Source organism: Triturus cristatus, chromosome 6, assembly GCF_964204655.1.
Source record: "Triturus cristatus chromosome 6, aTriCri1.1, whole genome shotgun sequence".
NCBI lineage: Eukaryota > Metazoa > Chordata > Amphibia > Caudata > Salamandridae > Triturus > Triturus cristatus.
Genome location: NC_140589.1, coordinates 798,943,648 through 798,961,480, shown reverse-complemented (window position 1 = coordinate 798,961,480; position 17,833 = coordinate 798,943,648).

Genomic DNA, 17,833 nt, shown 5'->3' with positions numbered 1-17,833 from the left:
CCATACTAATGGACCCCTTAATGTTCATACAATATTGGTTCATAGTATGTTAGTGTTCTGCTCGATTTTCCCGGCCTTCTTGTGAGGAACAATGATGGAATGTGACTTCAGTCTCTTATCATTCAAGTCTAAGGGTTAGAGTAGTGAATGGAGCCTATTTACTAGGCACTTCGACATGATTCTGTGCTCTTCCCCATAGATCAGGGCTTGCACACATAGCCTAGGGGATAGATTCATTAGTATTAGGGATAACCTGTCCTCTAGTGAGGGTATTTCATGGAGCCGTGCTGAATTCAGGCCTGGTAGGCCTCAAACGGGAGAGACTCCATCTTTCTTTCTGCTCCGGCAGCTTGGGATGCTTCTAGGTCAAATGTAATGTTTTAGTTATGAGGTGTTATTCGCTTGGAGAGAACCGGTTCAGGCCGGCCCTTATCGAAGGATTGTATTTTTTCTTCATGCCGAAGACACTACATCAGGCCGGCCGGCTGGGAACGTGTCCTTGGTACGGGGAGGTACAAGAATTTGGTGGGCGGCAGGTTACGGGCCGGAATTTTCCATGAGGAAACGCACCTCTATATTAGTGAAAGTCTGAGGCAGTTACATGTTCAGTCCGTAGGCGGCATCTAGCCGTTAGCAGTAAAGCTATTACTTATTCCAGGGAAGACAGACGCCATCTTGAAGGCGGAGAAGAACCGAGAGACAGATACTCTCCTAGCAGAATAGCCAGAGAGGAGAGAGTAGCCGATAAGGAAGAGGTCCCAGTGACTCGGAGAAGGGTGAAGAGAACAGCGCATAGTGGTGCAGATATGTATCCGTGACTGCGGAGGTGTGACTTCCAGGCGAGCCGAGGCACAGACGAGAAGGGAACCTAGATGACCACTGAGTGCAGGCTACACACTACTAAGGTGATGTCGACCCTTTCTTATTAGAGTGTACAACTTAATCTTTCACTTTTCTTTGCAGGTTATGTGTTATATTGTAATGTTATGTGGTTGCGTATGTAATGAGTAATAAAGTACCCAGTTTGTAGTGAACTAACATGTGCTGCGTGTTCTTGTATGAGAGGGTAGCCTATTCTTCTAGTCAGCTGCGGCTACATGAACAGATGTTAACCCTGATCAGGTAAGTGGTAACTGAATAAGGGAAAGAGGAGCCCCTCGAACTGGAGAACAGGCTATGCTCGAACTGGCAGTCCTTGTGTGATCTGATGAATAGTGAGACTGATTCCCTTTTTGTATGTTATGGTGATCATAGGATGAACTTCGTATGAGACTGCCGTCTGGGTAGAGAGGTCTGGATTCGTATGGAATCGCGAGGCCGCCACTTGTGATACTGTCGTATGGGCAGAGAGGTCTGGATTCGTATGGGATCGCGAGGCCGCCACTTGTGCTGAGACTGCCGTCTGGGTAGAGAGGTCTGGATTCGTATGGGATCGCGAGGCCGCCACTTGTGATACTGTCGTATGGGCAGAGAGGTCTGGATTCGTATGGGATCGCGAGGCCGCCGATTGTGCTGAGACTGCCGTCTGGGTAGAGAGGTCTGGATTCGTATGGGATCGCGAGGCCGCCACTTGTGATACTGTCGTATGGGCAGAGAGGTCTGGATTCGTATGGGATCGCGAGGCCGCCACTTGTGCTGAGACTGCCGTCTGGGTAGAGAGGTCTGGACTCGTATGGGATCGCGAGGCCGCCACTTGTGATACTGTCGTATGGGCAGAGAGGTCTGGATTCGTATGGGATCGCGAGGCCGCCGATTGTGACTTGTGATACTGCCGTCTGGGCAGAGAGGTCTGGATTCGTATGGGATCGCGAGGCCGCCACTTGTGATACTGTCGTATGGGCAGAGAGGTCTGGATCCGTATGGGATCGCGAGGCCGCCGATTATAAGGGGTCTTGGTATGTATAGTAGGAATTCCCTGTCCTTAGGTGGTAGATATATGTGGTTGCACTATTGTAAATAGGCCCTAGGGAGGGGGTAACGTTCTGGCTGGGTTAGTGAGGCTCTGATGAGCGGGTTCTATCTGATCCGAAAACCCAAGCAGAACAGTTAGCCAAGCTCCCAACGAAAACAAGACATTTGCTACATTTCCAGACATAGTAGAATCTATCCATGTTTTTAAAGTAGAGACTATAGACAAAGAATACTATGGTGTATACATGCACACACTATAACATAAAAGACTTGATAGCAGATGTTGCTTACCATGCAACGTTTCATTTACTCCATGACATATTCTACCATGATTATGCATCAACTGGGTGCCTCATGACAACACATAACTATCCTATAACTGCTGAACCCAACAACTCATTTGATACTCCTGGTGGAATGGCCAGTGAAAACCCCTGAACAATGAGAAGCACACAGATACAGCACTGACTGAGGCTCACAGAATATAAGTGTAAGAAGACAAAAAATCACAAAGAACTGCTTTACTTGAGAGTCTTTGCCTAAGTGGCAAATGTGTAGGCTTCTTAAAAGAATCAGAGCTCTAAATGTATACTAGTGAACAGGGATCTGTGCCACGAATTTTAGCTTGGAGTTGTCACATCGAACACAGTCAAAATGAGTCACACACATGTTAAGATGTATGCCTCTGTCAATATAACAACGGCCTATCCTGACACAGGTGTGGTACATACTTATACCACATTCAATAAAAAATAAATAGAAATGAGAGATCATTTAAATATTATAGATCTTAACTCCCCCATCTAACCAGGAATCAGTTTCTCAAAAAATATGTTGCCTGAAACATAATGCTCAACACACATACAACACATTGATGCTCGCTCCCTGTTATCACTGACAGCTTCCCATGGTTGAAAATGATTCAGATTGAGACTTTTGTATGACTCTTGCCCTTAGACCTCCAGTTTCTTGGTGGTCTTCTGAAATGTCCTTGCAAAGTACACTTGCAATCTTGATATTTGTCCATTAGTGTCCAGATTACACCCTGACAACACATGTAGGCCACAGGAAAGACTGCTGATCTTCCCAATCAGTGTGCAGAGTCAATTCCTGATGTCTATAAAACTTTTGATTACAGCATTCTTGTCATCTGACATATGCTGTATCATTTGCCAAACAAGCAAACATGTCCCAGCTGAGCTTTCCAATGCCATTTAGAATTGTATCATTGTAGGAAAGTGCCACTTTTGACATGGTTATGCCCCACTTTTTGCCTTGTTTTTGATGCAATTTTGACTGAGGTGTACTAGGTCCCTGCTACACAGGTTCCCAGAACCAATGTTCTTTCCCTAAAACTGTACCACAATTGGCACAACCTCTGCAACCCCTATAAGTCCCTAGTAAATGGTACTCCTGGTACCAAGCGCATTGAGACCACTAGGGCTACAGCACGCATTGTGCAACTCTCAGTACCCCTCACGAAGACCGTGCAAACTGCCATTGCAGGATGCATGTCTAGGTGCCGAGAAAACTGAAGAGTTGACATTGCAGACATCCCTGTGTGCCATGCCATGCCGGTGACTCGACGATCCCCAATTGAGATTTTCTCCGATAATGCAACGATCCATATGACACCCGGCAAAGAAGAGTACTAGGCTAGAAACCCACCTTAAGTCCTTTATGCGACAACGATGCTCCCCGCAGCTGGGGTGCTGCTGTAGATGACCTGCTGCTGACAATTTCTTCCTGCCACCACACCGGGAGCTAGGGCCCGTGCTCTAGGAGCCCTGCAGTGAAGGGGGAGACTTCCTTGCCGGCCGGCAGAAATTCTCGAGCCTTGCGCCGGACGAGGAGTGCGAGGATCAGAACCTCCCGTGGCCTGAGACGAGGCGGAGACCAGGTGGAATGGGATGGGACCAGCGGAATCACCGTGGGGCTGCACTGAGAGCCGATCGTGAGCCTCCAAAGATCAGGATTCCCCCCACTCCCGGGAAGAGTGATGAGATTGCGGCCTCCATGGGAGAGGACAGGAGCGGTGATCGGGGCCTCAAGGACCCAGGATGCAGTTAGTGAGGGCCACAGGGATGGATTGACGATCGGCCAAAGAGATCACTGAGGGCCAAATAATTAAATTACCGCTCGGCCGGCGGCAGCTACACAGGAAGCGGTGAGGATCCCCACTGGTGCCGTAGAAGCTGCAGGATGCACGAGGGGGCCGATGCCTGATCCCAACATGGCGGCCGTTCGAACCTCAAACAAGCAAGGTAACGGCGAGGCTATGGGTGGCTGCAGCGACACCATAGGGGAGCTTAGAGGCTTAACGAGACTCGTTAGGGACTGATTGAGGCATCTGGGGGCATTGGAAGAGTGTCTCATATTCATTCTGCGTGCCTGATCTTAAAACGGACGCCACACTGAGACAAAAGTGACTCATATACTCGGTGTGCCTGACCTCAACATGGCCGCCACACCCGGGTCATGGAATCACATCTACAGACAAGCTGAAAATGATAAGAGGAACATTCCGAGATCAGATGATTTTTGAGGGGTGATGCGTGAGCAGGGATTGAGCTCCTGTGGTCCCGTTGGTTCCCTCCTGCTGCTTATTCATCCGCCCGGAGTAAAATGAGGAGAGAGGTGGGCTTGGAGGCTACAGTTTTTATCTAATATTCAGACTTTGAGCTGGGAGACCGGTCTGTTCTTAATTCGATCCTCATCCTCAGTCTAACGCCCCCTCTCACGTACTGGCTCAGCCCTGAAAGGACTCAAGATAGCGGCCAAAGCTCAACCCCTGCATCACTAACCCTAACCTACATGCTGCTCTCTTATAGCCCTTTTTAGGTCTCGCCTAGGCAGCGTGCATGCGCTGCACTAGGAGGACCTTTAGCTATTTGTCTTCACTTTGCAAACACTACACTCGTGCTTGTGGTGGCATCCACCTTGCAGGAGTGAGCAGCGCCGTGCCACAAACACGAGTGCAGTGCTTGAAAAGTGAAGACTGCTCTCCCAAGTGCGCAGGCACGCACCACTCGCGGGTTCACCTCCTGCTCCCCCTCTCTCTCACAACCTCTCCGCTTCACGGTACCACGCTTCATGTTTCATGAAGTGCGGCCACTCACTTGCTCCGCCCTCTCCGTCTCGTTTTTGCTTTCTCACTCTATGCCAATGCTTGTTCTTATTATTATTAATTAAGGAAAAGGAGTGGGGGAAAGGAACTGATATCACCCAAACCTTCATCAGTGACGCAGCGCAACAATAGGCTTTTACCAAAATAGAAATGGCTGTGTAAAACCCTGTTCCCCCTGCCAATCCCCCCACCCATCCCCCCGCCCCCATCAGACTTCTCTGTCATCTGTTTTTTTTACCCAGGAAGCCCCTAAGGCATCTACATGGCAGGTCAGTTCACAGGGTTGCTCTCTTCCCCGGTCTACTCTCCCCTTCACGATAGACTGCTGTCTGTGCCAGGTCCGAGTCTCACGGTTTGTATTCCTCAACCAGGCTCCTCTCTTCAGAAAAACTCCTCTGCCCGTCCTTTGGTCTCGAATCTTCTCTGTTGTTCGGGCGGTAACAACGTTCTCTCCACTGACTCGGGTGTTAAAAGGTCCGCGCTCTCTGAATCCACTGTAATTCGTGCTCATGATGCGATGACATGAGCATGCTTGGCCAAATAGTTTTTCATGCCACCCGAAGGCAAGTGCATATTTCGTTGATGTCTGTAATTTCAGACATCTGGTGGAAGGTGCAGTTAGGCTATGATGAGAAGGGCTGTCAATCACTGCTCCTAAGGACGAACAGAGGCCTCTTTTAAACAAGCATTGGCATAGCCAATAGGTCTCGCCTTTGGGACCTGCTACATAACTAAATACTTATAAGGTCCCAAAGGCGAGACCTATTGGCTATGCCAATGCTTGTTTATTCATGCTACCACTGCGCTCTGTTCACTTCAAATACGCTGCCAAAACTACCTCACTCACAACAAACTGGCACTTTGAAACATAAATATGGCTAGACCCAAAATGCCAACCAGACATTGAAACTCACAAATCGGAGCCGGACCTACGACCTCTGCACAGACAACCTGCTTCCACCTCCTTCTGCAACTATATTAGATGGGCATTTTAGTTTCCATATACTACACCCAACTCTACTCGACTACCTTAAACCTACCCTAACCCTAGCTATACCTCTGACCAGACATGGAAACTCGCAAATCGGAGCCGGACCTGACCTCTGCACAGACAACCTGCTTCCACCTCCTACTGCAACTATATTAGATGGGCATTTTAGTTTCCATATACTACACCAAACTCTACTCAACTACCTTAAACCTACCCTAACCCTAGCTATACCTCTGACCTTGCCTGCCTTTAAAGGGAGACTGAAAATAACAACATCTTGATTAACCCTTTCTAACTGACCAGCCCCAATCCTCCAAAGTTACTACTGGCATGGATGCCCCACCCCTCAATCAATAACGAAACCTCCTCCACATCAAGGAAGGAACACAGGCTCATCATAAAAAGCAAACACATCCTTTATTCCTTTATCTCTCTCCTAGGAATTAAAAAAAGGGGACAACCTATGGACAAAAAAGATAGCAACCATCTTGGATTGATCAATAATTGGCACTTCCCCCATTATTTAGTCCAACCATTCACAGCAACAAGACGCAAATGCGCAACCAACCTCTCCTCCTATAGATTCATATAGAGCCTGATCTCTCAGTCTTTAACCATGCACCCGCCAAAGCCCTCCTGGAACTCTAAACTCGTGCGTTACGGACCAAACTCATGGTCCATAAAGTACCCAGAAAATCTGACCAGTAATGCTAAAAAGAACCTAAAGCACAGTACCTTAAAACAGCACCCGGAAACACTTATAGTAGACAACCACCACACCGCGACTAACGGCAACACGAAAACGAACTTCATCTTTTATACGAATCGCCCAACTAAGTGGAGGAACAGCTTCCTTCTTCACTTTCAAGTCACCAAATTAGTAAATATTCCCTGTCGCGAAAAAATCTCCACAACAGTCACACCTACCTTTAAAGGGGAACTCACAATTTCTATCTTCAGAACAAGAAACATTCTCATATAGGCCTCTGACCTGCATCTCACCATTTTTGATTGGCATTTCCCAACATTACTCTCCTCTCTAACTCATCAGGACGATCAAACCCAATGCCCCCTATCCCCCCACCCAGACAGAAAACCCGAACCTGGCCCAATCTCCCACCCCGGACGACCCACGCAAAAACTCTTGAACATCCACCATCACTAATTATAATCTCACTACCCCTATCATCACACTCCGCCGGCAAACACCCTCTACAATAGTTTCAACAGATACCAGCAGGTCCAGCAAACACACAGCTAATAAACACCACAAGGCTGATCCTAAACTAGGCAGGACTCAAACAACATTCTTTCTGCGACTGAACGCACTACAGGCACCCCCCCTCGACTTTAGGAGACCCAACTCTACCCTTGCAGATTATCCTCAACACCACGACTGTCCCTACTCCTCCTGTCCTAACCCGCTCCATACCCAACATCACCGACAATCACTCGGACACCGACCTCCCTCTAGTCACTGCTCACTCCCCCCCTCGTCCCACCGCCACATGCTCAAACCGCCACCCACTTCGAATCACACTGCCAATCCCCTAGACACAGACTTCCTCCTTACCATTGCTCACTCCCCTCCCTTGGACCCAAGACCCACAACACCCCCTCCTAACCGGAAGCAACAACGACCTGACTCCTCACGTCCAATCCATCCCCACTCCTACCCCCAATCATGCCATTCAATCTCACAACCTAATATCCCCTCCTTCCACCGACCCTAGTCATACACTGCTGCCGACGAAGGCAACATGCCCTTTCAACACACTTACCCAGCTACTGACCCGAATGGAGCAGAAAATAGACTCCCTAGCGGCAGATATCCTACGCCTACAATAAAACCTTTCCAACCAGATTAAGCCCCCCTGCTCACACACTCCAGGTAACTACACACCTTCCCCCATACAGCCTCTTCCATGGCCACACTTGGCACCCCATGGCCCACCAATCCTATGAGGAATCAGGCACATCGACCTAGCCGAGCTCTCCGACCCATTTCAGAACGAGAAGCAGAGGATATCAACAACTCTTACCTCAAAATTAGCCTGAACACGGCCCCGTTTCATATCCCAGTTTTAGTGAGCACAAATAGAATCCCTAGACCTGTCCTCTCCCCCAGACCTTTTGCTCAATACACTTCTCTACATACATCAATCACACACCAACACTGAGGCGCCCCGGCCTCCATTGTGCAGGGTCCTCAACTGTAGATCAGCAGTACAACATGCCACTGACATTGCTGAAGTTATACTTGCGGAAGAAATAGACATCTCATTCCTCACAGAATCCTGTCTCAATGACCCCTCTCCCCCATACTAGACCTTCTCACCCCCCCCAGGCTACAACATCATCAGACACGACAGACCGATCAAAACAGGTGGCGGCCTAGCTATTATTTATAAAGAAGGAATACAGCTTACCAGATTAAAACCCACAGAATACCTTGAGTACCTAGGTGTTGAACTTACAGTCAAAAGCACCACGCTCATCAAATTTCACACACTCTACCATCCTCCGGGTGAACGTACCCACTTCGCTAATGAACTAATGACCGAATAACTCGTTTCTCCCTAACAGACATGGAAGACGTGTTTCTGGGTGATTTCAATATCCACTGGAACAACCCAGAAGACACTACAAACCAGAATCTCTCCAACCTGCTTGAAATTACCAACTCTGCAATGAACCAACACACATTAAAGGAGCAACTCTGGATACGATCATCACCAAAAATAAGCTGGTCTCTTTGAGATCGATTTCTCCCATTGACTGGTCTGACCACCACCTCATACTGTTTAATATTGACTCACTTGTCAGAAACCAACCAAGACGACCTGAAAAACCTAAGCACTGGACCAGGAACATCAACAGAGTCCCCATAACTGAACTGGAATCCAACATTCATGCCCATCTACAACCCCAGCCTTCCAATATGACGGCCGCGGATCTCACAGCCCACTTTAATTCCACAATGACAGAGGTGTTAGATCAAATAGCACCACTCAAACTCAAACATTTGAGATCCACCAAATCAAAACCTTGGTTCAACGTGGATCTTAATAACGAAAGAAGACAACTCAGACAATCAGAAAGGACTTGGAGACTTAACCCGTCGACTCTTCACCTAGCGCAACTTAGATCAACGCGGTCAGCATATAAAAAACACATCTTTAAAGAAAAGGCCACTTTCTTCTGCAGCCAACTAGACCAGGCGAAAAATAGACCTAGAGAGCTCTTCAGCATTATCAAAAGTCAAACAACCGGCACACCCCCAGAAGAAATAAAAGCCACCAAAGATCGATGCGATGAAATTGCCAGCTTCTTCACAGGGAAAGTCACAAAAATTGAGCAATCCTTCATCCAAACCTCAAATCCTCCCCACCTCGCAACCTGCCCCCCGTTAACCACCCCTGAACAAACAAATCGAATTCATACCACGGACAACCCGGACCGCTCCCAACGGAAAAATGACGCTAATTGGTCGAACTTCGAACCCATGTCAGAAATCAAAGTCTTCAATGTAATTGCAAGCTTAAAGCCTACTTCCCACACTATGGACCCCCTCCCATCCACAATAGTAAAAAAACTCAACCACGTCATTGCCCCTTTCTGGACAAAAATCATCAACTCCTCTCTCAAATCAGGTTGTGTCCCAGACTCCTTTCAGCTTGGACAAATCACACCTATACTCAAGAAACCAGAGGCTGACCCCAATGAGCTCAACAACCTCAGATCTTTATCCAACCATCCGTTCCTAGCTAAAACATTGGAGAAGTGCGTTCTCCAACAACTCAACAAACATATTGAGGACTGGCATGAAGGTGTGCCAGGCTATCACCAGCAACAGCAGTTGTTTCTCTTTGACATTGTAAGATCTCGCTGTTGGAACCTAATAGATGATTTTGCATTTCTGTTGACCTCCATTGTTTTGGAGGGACTCTATCACTGTACCTGTGGTAGCTAGGGCTTTGCTGTGGGTCTCAGTGCAACGGGCGTAGCAGTTATTGCTGAGGTGATTTTGTGATGTTTTCCAACAACAATATCATGGTGTCATCATCAGTGCGCGGATCAATCACTGGTCTTGGCATGGCAATGTCGTTGGTATGTTGTGTGCCATTGTTAGACTTGGCATCTTTTGGCGTGTTTCCCCTGAGTTTTTGCTTTCTGACCTCCCGGTTTTGACTCTTCTTTTGCTGGTGTAATGATTCTGTGCACGTTTCTCACTGCTGACCAGTGGTAAAGTGCAAGTGCTCCTGTAGTAAAATGTGTTATGGATTGGTGTTTCCATGATTGGCCTATTTGATTTATGTGTCAGTCCCTAGTAAAGTGCACTGCGCGTGCCAGGGCCCATAAATCAAATGCTGTTGTGGGCTGCAGCACTGGATTGTGCCACCCACGTAAACAGCCCGTAAAGTGTAACTCTGGCCTGCCATTGCACAGCCAGTGTGCAGTCTGGGACTGCCATGTCGACTTGGCAAGTGCACCCACTTGCCAGTCTCTAAACCTTCCCTTTTCTACATGTTAGCCACCCCTAAGGTAGGCCCAAGGTACCCCTGTGGGCAGGGTGCATTGTACATGAAAGGTAGGACATGCCCTGATTTGTGTGGCATGTCCTGATAGTGAATTACAGCCAATGTCGTTTTTGACTATTGCAAAGCTACCTGTTCCCATAGGCCAGAATGGGCAGTTTGATTATAACATCTTATAATCCTAACTGACCCAGGGAACATGGTAGAAGAACAAATTTAGTATTCCTGAACTCAGAATGATAAAATACATATTTTAGTGAAGTTGGTTTTAATATTCTGTGTTTGAAAATACCACTTTTAGAAAGTAGGTTTTTTCTTGCCTAGCCATCCAGGCTGCCTCTGCTAGGTTGGGTATTGCATGTCTGGTTTGTGAGTGACAGGGGCTGGGGTGGCTCCAGGAGACAGGATGAGTCAGCACAAGGCTGAATAGACCTATCAGCATGAGGAGTGGTGGGAGGAGTAGCACCTGGACCTGAATAGGGCTGTGCCTGCCTTCCACAATGCTGGCTCCACCTCCTGTGGTGCGTTTGATGACCGTGGCCCACTGGCAGAATGAACCCAGAACTGGTTTGGACTAGGTACAGACACTCTCTGCCTTCAGAGAACAAAGGATGTGGTGGTATAAATATTGGGGCCCAAACCCCAGAACTTTAGAACTCTTTTGGATCAAGAAGACTGCCAAGAAGAAGAGCTGGAGAAGCAGTGAGGAGGAACTACCACTTTGCTGTGTGCTTTGCTGTGTTGGCCTGAACTTTCTGGAATCTACTTTTGTGAGTTTCTCCAAGGGCTTGAGGTAAAGCTTGCCCCCTGTTCAAGAAGTCTCAGGAACAGTAAAGACTTCAAGCTCTTCTGCCCTCAGCACTGGGGACTGTGTGTTTTTGTGCTGCAACCGAAAAAAAGCAACTCGATGACGTCGACCACGACGCTGCCGACTCCGTGTCCTGACGGCACCGCAGAGGGCACTGCCGCAATGCCGCACCGCGACCCTGGTCTCACCGACGATGGCTGCTACCGCCGCCACTGAGCCGCTGCACGCACTGCGAACTGTGGGCCCCGCACTCCGCACTGCCTCGCTTCACGACGATACCTTGGTATCCGAGCCGCCGCCACTCCACGCCGGAATTGACTGCTTGCACTGTGGTTCGAGCCAGAACTGTTTGGAATTGTTTGCTCACGACGCCGCGATAGCCCCGGACGGAGCAATCGACATCAAGGAACTGTTTTTCAAGGTTATTTTGATAACTGAAGATTTGTAAGTACTGTATTGTGGATTTTTATTGTTTTGGTCTTGTTTTAAGTATATAAAAATATTGGATATTTTTCTAAACTGGTGTGGTGTTCGTTTGTAGTGCTTACACTGTATTACTGTTGGTTATGTGCAAATGCTTTACACACTGCCTCTAAGATAAGCCAGACTGCTCGTGCCAAGCTACCAGGGGGGGGGGGGAGCAGGGGTTATTTTAGGAGTGTAACTCCCTTATTCTGACTAGGAAGAAGGGTCCCTATTTGGACAAAGGTGCAAGCCCTTGTCAACGAGAGACCCCCATTTCTAACAGCCATTGTTTGAACAGATTGCATTTCCGCGGGGGGGGGGGGGTAGTAGTGAGAGTAATTGTTCTCTCACATATTTCAAAAAACAAAACATATCTACTGATGGTGTTACTTGTGTGCTCAATGTTGTCTGTTTCACTGACCAATGTTTATTTTGTGTACAATACTGGAGAGGTAATATTACCATGTGTAACCTGGTTGTGATCAGAGAATATGGGTGTTCATGAAGAGAAATCTTTCCTGTAAAGTGCACTTTAAAGACAATGACTTTACAGCTAAAGTGTAATTTTCCATGATTGGACACATTGTTTCAAACGTTGAATTCATAAATGGGTGTGCCAATATTTCTTGACATACAATTCTCAGCTCATATGTTCAAGTGTAATTATAAAACATTGTTAACGTATATTTCATGCTACATTAGCATTCATGCCAACGAAATGAGTAACTTTTGCAGTCAGATACATGTCAGGGCTGGACTGGGAAACCGAAAGCAGCAAAAATGCCTTCTCTATTTGTCTCCTTATGCAAGCTCTCTCTTTCCATCCATCCATTTTCCCTCTCTCCTTTTCACCTGCCTTTCTTCTCCTTCTCTGATCGCTTTCTCTCTACCTTTTCCATCCTTCCATCTCTTTCTCAGTGTCTTGAAACTTCCCTTTAAATCATGCAATTAACCTAGGGGAGCTGGGGAAATTGACAGAGGCATGAGGACCGGCCCTGGGCTTTCAGAACCAGCCTCCAAGATATCCAGCCCACCGGGAATAAAAAGTTATATCCGTCCCTAATACAGGTTATGACAAAGATTTTCAGAGATGTTGGTTCACCAGTCCATTGATAGCACACCTAGCAAAATCATCACCTGGCAGCCGACCCATTGCGTTCCATTGTTTCCTTCTATTTTAGTAGTTGAGGCTTACCAATTCATACAAAGTTGAACATGGGAAGGACATGGTATCTACACATGGAACTGTGAAGCTTGCACGGCCTACATGTATATTGATAGAATTTTCTTCCTGGTGTGGGTTAATCCCCCACGTCCACAGTGTTTTTCCCTTCAAATCCTCCAAAGGAGTTCACTCTTTTATAGTTTTCTGGTGATCGACTGGTTGCTTACACCAACACCCTATTTTAATTTTACAGTCATGATTTTGTAACCACAACGTCGTTGTCGAATGATATTTTGGAGTCTATATTCAGGTAGCCATGTGAAGCTTGTTTAGGCTGGCGCTATGCAACACAAAGGTGTTGGTGCAGTGCAGGCAGTTTGTGCACTGAATTCCCCATAACCTAAATTAGTGAACCTAGGTCTTAATATAATTTTGTACCCAGATATGTTATTACTTGTCAGATTCCTGCTTGGATTTTAAGAGGTATGTTCAAATCTTTGTACCTAGCACAGCACACATGCTAGGGAGTAGCCACACAATAAAATAAAATAACTCCCACTTTGAGCAAAGTCCCAAATAGGCACTGAGAAAGCTGGAGAGGCTAGCAAACCTGACAGTCGTTTGGGAGATTCCCTACTGGAATTCTTAAATTCTTAAATTTCCTTCCAACTTTTTTTCCGTTCTTCTGTCAATCTTTGGCCCTTCTTTCTCTTAAGCTTTCTTTGTCTTTTCCATCTTGCGTCCCTTCCCTTTTTCTAACTTTTCTGTACCTTTTTCCATCCATCCATCCATCCATCCATCCATCCATCCAGCCATCCATCCATCCATAGATCTATATATTCTTCTTCCCATCTTTTCCATCCATTCATACTTCGCTCTAGCTCTCTCTTTTAATCCATCCTTTGCTCTCTCCATCCCCTTTGTCTTTTTCCATCCATTTTGCATCCATCACCCATCCTTCCTTCTGAACATGCATTCCTTAATCCCAGTCTTAGTTAACCATCCATATTGTCCGTCTTATCCATCCATCCATCCGTCTCTCCTGTTGTCATTTCATTCACCATTCCTTCTGTCCATCCATTTATCTATCCATCCATCCACCCTTCCACCCTTCCAGTTCTTCATCCACATCCATTTCTTCATCCATCAATCCATCAATCACTTTATCTTTTATTTGCATACATTTATCCTTCTTTTTGCCCTTCTTTCCATCCATCCATCATCTAAGCATTCATCCTTCTTTCCTTCCATCCTTTACCCCACCCATCCCTCCATCCTGCTCCCCATCCAGCTCTGTAATCATCTGTTCATCTCTACGTTCAACCACCCATCATATCTCCATTCCTCCCTCCTGCATCTAGCCCTCCCCCATCTACTGCAAGTGGTTCAAAACATGATCTTCTTTTTGGAGATCAGAGTCTTTGATCAAAGTCAAAGAAGTCATAAACTACAGCTTGGTGGGCAGGGTACTCCATTACAAATATGACAGAGTACTCTGTCCCCAAAACCATTGGTCTGTTGCTCTATTTTGAGTCAGTCGGACCATCAGTTTTATTCCCAGCGTTGCCCCCAGTGGCATTGCTGTCGGAAACCTTACTCTGACGACCCTACAGAGCAGGAGCTGTTGGAGTAAGGGCATCAGACCACACACCCATTTTTAAAGCACATGGTCAGATCTCCTTTTCTTTCTGTCTATCACGAACAGAAAAAAAAAAGGAACAAAAAAATAATGACTACCAGGGAAGAAGTTCCAAGGGTGTGGGGGGCATGAGTGTTTTTTTCAGAAACAAACTTCTACTTTATGGTTTAAATCTTTTTTATTATTATTATTAACATTATTGCTATGAATACATCCCATTTGCATAATACAAAATACATCTTTTGTACAAGCTATTCCCATCTTGTTAGTGCAATTACATTCAATGATGAGCAGTATCGTAGATGTAACGTGATATTAACATTCCCCCACTCCCCCACGTCCCCCCACCGGTACTCCTATTGCAAACTATATGTGTGGCCATTGCACAGAGGTATCACCAATCTATGTTTCTATTATCGTTAGAGGGGCTATTGTGCATCTGTTTTTCGGAGGATGCGGAGATATTTTGGACAAGTAACTTCCCTGAATTCCGTGGACAATAGGGTGAGGAGAGGTCTCCAAACTTCTTTGAAGGCGGACTCAGAATTTGCAAGGGTGACATTTATTTGTTCCATCCATAGGATGTACCATAGTCTATGGAGCCAACCTAAGTATGTGGGTGTTGTTTGTGTCCCCCAATGTGTCAGAGTACTTTGAAGCATGGCACACAGTGCCAGTCCCATCTGTCTCCCCTTGCGAGTTTTAAGTGGAAATGTTAAGGGGTTAGGCAATCCCAAAACCAAATTACTACTTTAGAGTTTGTTTCTGAGAAACAGAAAATGTTTGGTGCATGGCCATCAGAAACATAATGTATCTGCACCATACCTTTTGTGCCTTCACAGGAATGGCCATGGCAGTGGTTTCAGTGACCACCTTAGAGCTGGTGGAGATGAGGAGCAGGTGATATATTCTGCTCCACAGGCAGAGTTACCGGAATTTTGGCTTTACACTTGTAGCATGAATTTCCAGCAAAATTCCACTGACCACTGTGGCGTTTTTATCGCATGCAGCTTGCTTACTGTAAGTTAGTGAGCATGAACAAGATTAGGCATCCCTAGGAGGGCACACCGCTCGCGGTTAGAAAGCTGCTCCTCGTGTAGAAAATTCTACTTGAGCGGCAGCAAAATCAACTCGAGAAGCAGAGCCCTCTGGTGTGATGCCTGGTGCTGTTCATGCTGACTATTCAGCATGGAATAAACTCACAGTGCTAAATCACAGTGCGAGCTGAACAACGTGCCAATTTCTGCCTGTTTGTGGAATTCCATGGAATCTTGTGGAGTTTTTATGTAACTCCACAGAATTCCGTAGAGCGAAACTCAGCGACTTCTGCCCAGGCATGGTGGTGATATGGAGAGTGAAGCCTGGCCAAGGTGATATAGGTAATAACCTCCTTCACACCAACAGATCGTGACCGCCTGCCACGCCTTAAATCAGGCCCTTAGTTTACTTCTGGAATTATGTCTAGATGTTTTATGTAGTTGCTGTCAATATTTTACTATAACTAAAAGGGATACACATATCCCCATTTTTTAACTCGTTTTTCTTGGAAGAATGATCATTTTACAGTCTAACCTGGGGACACTAATATATTTTACAAGATAAAAAAAAGATGTAATACTCTTTGCTACATGCACAATGAGGAGTTACACAAAGCCTCAATGCATGTTGCCTCGAACCAAATGTATTAGAAAGGTCTGTTATTTTGAGAAGTCCATATATAACATTTTGGGTCAGGACAGCGAATCTGTACTGCATCTGTCATTATCATTTAGGATGATCCAGAAGGCTGAATTAGATCACTTGTGATTTTTCTCTTGGCACTTCTTCTAAATGTATGTAGAGAGTGCTACTCTGCCATCCATATACTTTCCCCCCTGACTTTCATACAGGGACAACACATTAATTTTAAATGGAGGGACTCAAATCAAGTACAAATGGTCTAGAGAAAAAAAGTGATGTAAGGAATGAAAAATTTTATAATTATATCCAGATGTCAATGACCAGGTTTAATAAAAACATATTTGAGCAGTAGAACATTAAGAAAATGAGTACTCAAACATCACCCTTTAATGGGGTCAACATGTTTCAGCACCAAGATGTTCTCAAAAGATCCTCCACATTCTTCAGAACCTTAACACCTTGGATGAACAGTTTAAACTCACAACCTTATGTTTACAAGTGATGCTCCTACAGATGTAAATACCCAGGTGTGGGAGGAGTATAAGGTTTACAAAATCCAACATAGAACCTGCCTTAAAAGGAAGGTAGGGGTACTAAGTCAGTGTGTAAGTTCCTTTTTTTAGTTTGATTGTATTTATTTCATTATAGTTCTACGTGGCAATAAAGTGTTTTTAAGCAACAGTAAACGATTAGCAGTTACTAACGACATGGGGAGGAGTAAGCAGAGTCCGTGTGGTTTGATAGATGGGTTTTTGAGACTTTTCTGAAACCAAGAAGGGTAGAATTTAGTCTTAAGTGAGCTGGAATAGAGCTTTACATTCTAGAAGCTAAACATAAAGTGTATGTTTTTGTTGTGGATTTGTTGGTTTGGAAGATTTGAAGAACTAGTGGAACTTTGCTTTTGTTTTTAAGTCTCGCCTGCAACAGCACATAGGCTGTCGCTGCGAGGGGTATTGTTTACAATAAAGAGCTTGACGCATGCCCGTTGCTTACCATTCATTGACTTCATTGTCACTCTTCTTTGCTGCTTCCTAGTTGGCCGCATACTAAGGTATAGAAGTGATGGATGGAATTTTTAAATTAATCTCAGCCACAGGAATTACTTGGGGCCACATCCCTGTCCATCGTTATTTTGCACACCATGTCACCTCAGTTTGGGCCCACTATATGCAAATCAGTCTAGACCCTGCTCCAACGGGAACAGTCCAGCCCAAACTGCCAAGCCAGGTCCCACCTGAACAGGACCACAAGCAACCCAGGTCCGGTTTTGCCCTTGTTATGAGCTCATCAGCCGGGTATACCACGGTTCCTGTGACACAGTGTGCATAGGAACCATGTCTGGACATACCCGTCCCACTTAGGGCAACATACTAAAGTATACAACAAGTGATGGATGGAATGCTCGAATTACTCTCAGCAACAGTAATTACTCAGGACTGCATCCCAGTCCATTGTTATTTTGTACACAATGCCACCTCAGTTTGGACTAAGGACACAGGTGTGGTGGCA